The 8,825-nt window shown below is 44.4% G+C and overlaps 1 long non-coding RNA gene across 1 annotated transcript; it reads right to left on the bottom strand.

Moving 5' to 3' along the window:
• Positions 1–525: 525 nt before the first annotated feature.
• Positions 526–7,378, bottom strand: LOC123452927. The gene is made up of 5 exons (XR_006632669.1): positions 7,323–7,378; positions 7,126–7,221; positions 6,938–7,038; positions 1,151–1,547; positions 526–761 (listed from the first exon to the last, which is right to left on the bottom strand). It is a non-coding gene; the product is annotated as an uncharacterized LOC123452927 (long non-coding RNA).
• Between the last annotated feature and the right edge of the window lie 1,447 nt (positions 7,379–8,825).

The raw sequence follows: 8,825 nt of genomic DNA, 5'->3' as shown, positions 1-8,825 counted from the left end.
TACAACAGGAACCCTCCTATAACAACGCCTTTTTCCATATCTAAACGTCCAAATATGCGTTGCTAGTGTCTTTACCAACGCTTTGAGATGCGTAGCCTTATCCAGTGTTGCTAGTGCATAATGCAACGCTTATACTGCCGTTGGTAAAAGGGAGTGTTGCAAGACTACAACAAATAACACGAACTTCTGCAACAGTTTTATGTGTTGGTATTGACGTAGAGGAATCAAAATCGCATTGCTCGGCAACGGAGATTTTCCAACACTTCAATTGTTGGTACATATACAGTATGAATAATAATATTATTATAATATATATTGGTTGCAATTAAATTACTTCTCCATGTAAAGGTGATAATTATGTATTTCAAGTGAGGAAAAAACAAGACAATATACTCACGAAAAGAAGAAATCATATATTAGATAAAAAAATATTGAATTACAACAGTGGATATTACAAGAGGGATATTACAAGAGGGACATCATCCAAATATGATGCACAATCTAACTATTTTATTGACATCAAAACTTAAACTCAAAGCATCCATCAACATCCATACAACTTAACTAAAAATTAACTGAGTAACAACATTCAACAAGAATATCATCCCTACAACATAACTCAAACTAAAAGCATCCATCATCATCATCATCATCATCAACATCATCATCATCATCATTATCATGAAACAAAACATCGATATCATCATTGCAGTATATATAATTGCCACACAGCCATGTAGTCATCCATTTATCTTTTGAATCTACAAACAAGATAACAAAATAAACCGTTAGCACACAATGCATTGACAAGATGCAAGTAGTAATGAAGGTAAGATATTAGTCACATACAAAGTTTGAAGGCCATAAAATCTTTGCTTTTCTGCATTACCGAGAGTATTGCAGTTTTTGCGACTTTGTACAAAAATTTTAGTTTCCACGAGTGCCATAACGACATGCACTACCCAAAATTCATTATTAATTTCAGGGCCATCAAGTTTAAATTTAGCTTCAGAACTTACAATTGTAGCTAGAGCTACGTCCTTGTTATGATTTTTCAGGCATTCAAGAATGCTGAGAAAAATAAAAGTTACCATATGAAAAAACAAAAACATAACAGGGGGACATATGAAATGAATTTGAGCACTCTTACAAGTAGTTTAGTGGCACCCATCAAAACCAGCGAACCACTTGAAGCACTCTTATTGCATGTATTAGCACCTTTTGTTGTTTTTTGTCCAGGACAACTTCTGATAGCAAAGAAGAAGTAATAAACAAGGTAGCAGTATATTTTGAACAAAATTTGTATGTGATTTTGAAAAGATACCAGCTTGTTTGCAATAGAAGTTTTTTGGTCCTGGCATGCACTAACATTCTCAAGCAAAGTTTCTTTGTTTTGAACAACATTCTAATAGCAAGATGACCGATAGATACATAACCATTGGAGTTACATATTTTGAACACATTGTATATGGTAAGAGAAATATATCTTATGTGCAGCACAATATATTTCCCCTTGCTGTGCACTGAAATTCTTGTCCATTCCATATCTGCTACAACATGACAATGACCAAAAGTTCAAATAAATTATGTAAAAGACGACAATTGATAAATTATGTGGTAATTAACCTAGTTGAGTCTAAACGTAGAATAGTAGAAAGAGTTGTAAACCGGACTGGTTGTTGTACGAGTCCGGGCTGCGCTGTGTTGGTTGCCAACCGAGTCGGCATCGTGTTGGACGCGGCAAGTCCTTGTATCCCTTTATATACGTAGAGTAAAATCTGAAAAGGTGTAAGTTACGCACCGCAAAAGTAGTCTCCTCAATCTAGCTTTCATCGTATCTTTCTGTCGCTAGTTACGTCGAGAGTTGCCGGTTATACAACACGTACAAGCCTCGCTTTCGGTTGTACTGGCAGAATCCATCAAGCTGCCTCCTTGCTAGCTTATCTAGCTAGCTTTGTACGATGTGTGTCTCCCGGGTGATTTGATCCAGCGATTCAAAGCCAACAATTGGTATCTAGAGCCTCTACGATCTACGATCTACGATGACGGACAGCGACGCTGAGTCGGTCAAGTCCGGCAGCGGCGGTGCCAAGGCTGCAACAGAGATGGAACACAAGCTGAAGGTTCGCGCTCTACGGACAGATCGCGGCGGAGAGTTTACGTCGAATAAGTTCAACGACTACTGCGAGAAGATTGGCATAAAGAGGTTCCTCACGGCACCTTACACGCCGCAGCAGAATGGGGTCGTTGAAAGGCGCAATCGAACCGTCGTTGACATGGCAAGGAGTTTACTCAAGAGCAAGAACCTGCCGGGGACTTTTTGGGGAGAAGCTGTCTCGACGGCGGTCTATCTTCTCAACCGGGCTCCAACGAAGGCGGTGGTCGGCAAGACTCCGTATGAAGCAATTTACGGACGTAAGCCAAATGTGTCTCATCTACGGACGTTCGGGCGTGTGGCACATGTGAAGACGGCGGAGCCGCATCTCTCAAAGCTTGTCGATCGTAGCACCAAGATGGTGTTCATCGGATACGAGAGGAGTTCCGGCACCAAGGCATACCGCTTCTATGATCCACAAACCAAGCGTCTATGGATTTCACGCGACGTCGTGTTTGAAGAAAACAAAGCGTGGAATTGGAGTGCAGCAGCCGACAATGCTCCAAACGGTAACATATTCACGGTTGAATTTCCAACTGATGATGATGCAGCGGAGGATGTCCAGGTGGTTGGCAAGACGCCCAACCAAGGTGACCACAATGGTAGTGATCATCATGGTGCCGACACCGACGACGACGCGCATAGGTCGCAAGGAGATAGCGACAACGCCGCGCACGACACAGGCGGAGATCTCGACGACAACATCAACAACAAGGCACATAGTGACGACGACAATCAAGATGATGGTCACGGTCACGACGACTACGCCGACGACACGGATGTCGATGACACACCAGGGTCTCAGCCATCTTCCTCAAATGCATCAACACCAACACAATTTGTGTCGCCTCCTTCGCAAGCCACAACGGACTCCTCAGGGCCTCGTCGCTACAAGACCCTCAAGAAAGTCTACAAGTACACAAAGCCAGTTACGCTCGAGTACTCCGGACTATGTCTGTTCGGAGTTGAGGAGCCGACGAACTTCGTAGAGGCGAGCAAAAGTCGTAGTTGGACGCACGCCATGGATGAGGAGATGAAGGCGATTGAGAGCAATGGCACGTGGAATTTGGTAACCCGACCTCCAAACGAAAAGGCGATAGGTTTGAAGTGGGTTTACAAGTTAAAGAAGGACACGCAGGGTGCCATTGTGAAGTACAAGGCAAGACTCGTTGCAAAGGGCTACGTTCAACGTCAAGGAGTTGACTATGATGAGGTGTTTGCACCGGTTGCTCGAATCGAGACGGTGAGAGTGCTCCTAGCTTTGGCAGCACAAGAGGATTGGAAGGTTCATCATATGGATGTTAAATCCGCTTTCCTCAACGGCGATCTCACAGAAGAAGTGTACGTGGAACAACCCCTCGGCTACGAGAAGAAAGGCGAAGAAGGAAAAGTTTACAAGCTCAAGAAGGCACTTTACGGGTTGAAGCAAGCGCCAAGAGCTTGGAACTCAAAGTTAGACCGAAGTCTGGTCTCGCTCGGGTTCAAGAGATGTCCTCTCGAGCACGCAGTCTATACAAAGAACTCCAAAGGCTCAAACCTGCTAGTTGGAGTTTATGTCGACGATCTGATTATCACCGGAGATAGCGTACAAGAAATTGAACGTTTCAAGGCGCAAATGAAGAACAAGTTTAGCATGAGTGATCTGGGATTACTCAGCTATTACTTGGGCATCGAAGTGAAGCAAAGCTCCGGAGAGATTTCCCTATGTCAATCGGCCTACGCGGTCAAGTTATTGGAAAAGTGTGGCATGTCAGATTGCTACGAGACACAAGTTCCAATGGACCAGCGTCACAAGTTGAGCAAGCGAAGCTCAAATCCGCCGGTGGACACCACAATGTATCGAAGCGTTGTGGGCAGCCTAAGATATTTGGTGCATACCCGACCTGACTTGGCTTATTCAGTCGGGATCGTGAGTCGTTTCATGGAGAATCCGACAACCGAGCACATGAGCGCGTTCAATCAAATCTTACGCTATGTGAAAGGCACCATTAATCTTGGTTGCACGTGCAAAAAGGGAAAGGAAGGATTGATCCTTCGTGGATATTCAGATAGTGACATGGCAGGTGATGTTGATGACCGAAAAAGCACAACGGGCATGGTTTTCTACCTTGGCCCGAATCCGATTAGCTGGAATTCTCAGAAGCAAAAGGTGGTGGCACTGTCTTCACGCGAGGCAGAATACATAGAGGCAAGCACGGCTGCTTGTCAAGCAGTTTGGCTGAGAAGACTCTAGCTATTCTTGCAAAGCGGGAGGTGCAGAAGGTATCATTGAAGATCGACAACCAAGCTGCAATCTCATTGTGCAAAAATCCAGTTCATCACGAAAGGAGCAAGCACATAGACACCCGGTTTCACCACATCCGGGAGTGCGTTGAGGAAGGGATGATAGAAGTTCTGCACGTGAATACGAAGGACCAGCTTGCCGATATTTTCACCAAGTCCCTCGGTCGAAGAAGTTCATCGAGATGAGGAAGAAAGTCGGAGTGCAAGCACTGGAGACAAAGCAACAAGGTTAAAGAGGTGAATGTGGTAATTAACCTAGTTGAGTCTAAACGTAGAATAGTAGAAAGAGTTGTAAACTGGACTGGTTGTTGTACGAGTCCGGGCTGCGTTGTGTTGGTTGCCAACCGAGTCGGCATCGTGTTGGACGCGGCAAGTCCTTGTATCCCTTTATATACGTAGAGTAAAATCTAAAAAGGTGTAAGTTACGCACCGCAAAAGTAGTCTCCTCAATCCAGCTTTCATCGTATCTTTCTGTCGCTAGTTACGTCGAGAGTTGCCGGTTATACAACACGTACAAGCCTGGCTGGCAGAATCCATCAAGCTGCCTCCTTGCTAGCTTATCTAGCTAGCTTTGTACGCTGTGTGTCTCCCGGGTGATTTGATCCAGCGATTCAAAGCCAACAATTCTGTAGTTCTACTCGACCTTATGACAGTCACTCCCATAGATATGAAGACGATTAATTCAGATTTCAACTCAAAGAATCATATTTTTAAGTAATTTTTGCCCCTACAATCAACAAAATTAAGTCTAGCCACATTTATTCCTTATCAAATCAAATAGCAACTCATTCCATACCGTGGAGGTACTAGGAATACATCAAGTGATTCAAATTTCATAGTGAAAACGATGAACTAATAATCATTACTCTGAAATGTAAATTTGCAAGGGGTCCATTATTTTGTTCATAGGGTGTATAAGAAAAGCAGGAAGTAACAAAAGGAGACTCCATATCGTACATCTTCCGATGACCCCATTTTTTGTTATGTTTTCATTATTGGGAACATTACTATGAATAAAATGTAGCTGTCTTTCAATAGTAATAGTTTAACTGTCTACCTTAATGCATGTAAACAAGACACCCGAACAAAATTCCTTCGCATCTTGGGGAGAGCGTGGTTCTTATGGGATAATATTGGTCACAGTATTGGCAACGTATCTAAATCAGGCTCGGTGTCTTTTTTTGATACCGTTCAAAGAGGAAATTCGTAACTTCCAGTTGTTCCCGAAAAATGAGATTCACCAAAACTGCAGCAACCATTTTAGGGATAGACGCAATGAAAAAAATAGCGCGCTATACAAAATACTGTCGCCCCTAAAAATATGCTATTAGCGTGCTATTAACGAGATATTGTACATTGATCAATTTAGCGAATCAATTCTATATATGCTGTAGCATGCTATTAGCGGCGATATAGCGTGCTATTTTTTTCAGTATAGACGCCTGCACCCTCCTATCCTTGTTTTCTCGAAGTGGATGCCCCCTCGTACTGGAATTATAAAACTGAATTCTGACGCATCCTACCTCGGTGCTTCTTGATCAAGTACGATGGGGACTGTTGTCCGAAACTCTCAAGGACAACCTTTCTTTTCCACGGGGCGCTGCATTAGTATGCGCGCTAGTGTGGAAGAAGCTAAGGGGTTGGCTCTCTTGACCAGTCTGAGAGAGTTATCTAGATTTTTTAATGGGGCAATTTTGGTGGAGCTAGACTGTATGGCTCTGGCCAAAGCATTGGAACCTGGCATCCATAACCAATCCAGTCTTTTCTCCATAGTCAATGACATTCAGGCTGTCCTGAACTCTTTGAGTTCGTTTCAGATTGGATGGGTGAGTAGAAAGCAGAGTAAGCTGGCACATAGCCTTGCTGACTTGGTTAGAACATCTAGTGATTTTTTTCTTCATGGCAGAAGTTCCTTTGGACCTGAAAGAAATTCTACAATCAGATTGTAACCCTGATGGCTGATTTTTGATATATTTATTTTATCCTAAAAAAAAGAGGTTTCGTTCATGCACAAGCATAATAGCTAGGCTGATGATATGTTATTCTCAAGTCATGGGGCCATAACGAGATCCCATGTGTTGGAAAGTATACATATGTTTTCACCATCATTCACATGGTTGTTCACTAACATTCATTTTCAGAACAAGTGTGTTGTTCTGTAGATTGGACATGTAGTTGTGCTGCTGGAGATCATGTTCTGATATTCATAACAAAATTAACATTTTATTGGGGCCTCACTAGTCGACAAGATACTTACTGCAACTTGTCCATAGGTACGACCAAGATACCACTTCACCCCGGCCATATTATAATATGATAACAATAAGAAAATTACAAGATCGCAAACATCTGCACACACAGGAAAAAAGAAAGAAACTATGCTAGGTGGTCAACTCCAAAATGTTAGCAAGAACTAACCAACTGTACTACCCAACCAGAATAGGATAGTCGGTAAAAATTGGAGTTCCATAAAGAAATTCTATGAGAGATTGAACTCACCTAGACAGTAATGGTGTACAACTAGATTGAAATATTGGGCACGTCCACACCGGACACCTTGTAAGTCACCAGATTTAAGCCACCTCTTATGTTTAGTGAACCTACGAAGCCCAAAACAAATAAGCGTCAGGGCACTACTGAATAAAACCTAAAAAGCTAATTTCAATCCAGTATAGGAAAGGTCTAACCTTATAGAAGAAGAATCAGAAACAACCCCTTCTATCTGAAGGGCCCCAAAAATTCTGAACCAGTAACAAGGACAACTATCAAACACTTGGTGTGCACTATCAAGCTCACAAAAGAAAAGAGTAATTAGAAACCATAAAAGGGACAGATCTAAAACAAGGGAGAGGAGGCAAAATCTTCAAATCGTACTAGTATTTACCTTGAGTTTCTATGAATCCGGGGTGGGAATTGATCTGGTTTCCATCCCAGTTGATGGCCAGCTACGAGGTTGCTAAGGGTGGGCATGCCATGATCGATCTGCTCAAGATATTGATCCTACGAGATGAGGAAGGGAACTGTGTTGATATGGGGGCGGGGGGGTTCCCGATTTTGGTGGCGCTGTTACCTCCTCGCGAGACCTGTTTTGAGTCTTCATGATTGATTCGTATCACCGGTGGGCCAAGGTAATCAAGTGCCCGCACTTATTTTCTTTTGACCAAAATTAGTCGCTATTGGCGGAAGATAACGGAGGGAAAGGCAAAAATGGTGTGAAATCAGAAAAGAACACCACGAGTAAAAATTTGAAGCCAAAAAAATCGTAAGAGCATCTATAACCGGGTTGGACAAATCCGGCACGGGCGTGCTTGGGCACGCCCGTAGACGCATCCGACGGTCTTTTATATTTTGCTTCGTGCATCCACATACCTCATGCTCGAACTCTTAAATTCATACGAAGTCGTTGGTTATCCGATACAAATTGTCTGAGTTCAAAAGTTTTAAACAAAAGCAAATGATATCATAGTTCAGCCAAACAGACATGCGAAAATGAAATCAATATCCGACCGACAAGTGATGATTGTCGGATCATTGGTCGGACGAGTTCATCCATGCGTCCTGCTCTGCCTAGGCATCCATCACCGTCTCCATCCGGGTTGCCTCCTCCGCCTACATCCTAGCAACGATCGTCACCTACATCCGGGATGCTTCCTCCGTCTGAATCCTAGCCGCCTGCTCCGTTGCCGCAGCCGTAGCTTCCCGCGCTGCCTCCAACGCTCTACGGTCGTTGATCTCCTTCTTCTTCTCCACAACCATTTTTTTGGCATGCTCATCCAAGGTGGATTCATCTGCGAGCTTGATTTTTTGCATCCTCCATGTCGCGTGAGGGTCTAGCCAACCGTCTGATCCTCCTCGGTCTCGACGGTACCATACAGCATAATCCGTGTCGGCGCTTGCATGGATGTGTTGCGGGGAGCCCGACGCGCCGGGGAGACATCTCGTCGACGATACCCGCATGTACCTGTGCCGCCAACTCTGCCTCCCTCTATCACTGCCGGCGACGGTGCATCCTACGGGTGATGTTCTTCGACTTGCATGACGAAGTGGAAGAAGGGTCGTCAATGGACAAGGCGGACTACGTCTCCGTCGCGGCGGTTGGGGAAGGGTTGGCAGACATCGCGATGACGAATCAGGACAGGTGGTGAGGGTGGAGAGCAAGGGTGCCGGAGAGCGAGGGGTTGGGTGCGGGGAATGTTGAAGGGTGGCGGGAGGAGGAGGAAGGTTTTGGGGCATTTGGTGCAATTTTAGGTGTGGTCGGGCTATCGAGTTCGGCGTGACAGGCGTTCCCGGACGCGCTAGGGATCCCTCATATCCATCCCATATTTGGGCTGGAAATAGGGGTGTCGGTCAGCCCGGGCGTTTGAGACCGGTATGAAAGGTCCGTCTG

The sequence above is a fragment of the Hordeum vulgare genome, chromosome 5H (genome assembly GCF_904849725.1).
Source record: "Hordeum vulgare subsp. vulgare chromosome 5H, MorexV3_pseudomolecules_assembly, whole genome shotgun sequence".
NCBI classification, from domain to species: Eukaryota; Viridiplantae; Streptophyta; class Magnoliopsida; order Poales; family Poaceae; genus Hordeum; species Hordeum vulgare.
Note: the sequence above shows the minus strand (reverse complement) of the source record. Positions and strands in the feature narration are given on the sequence as shown.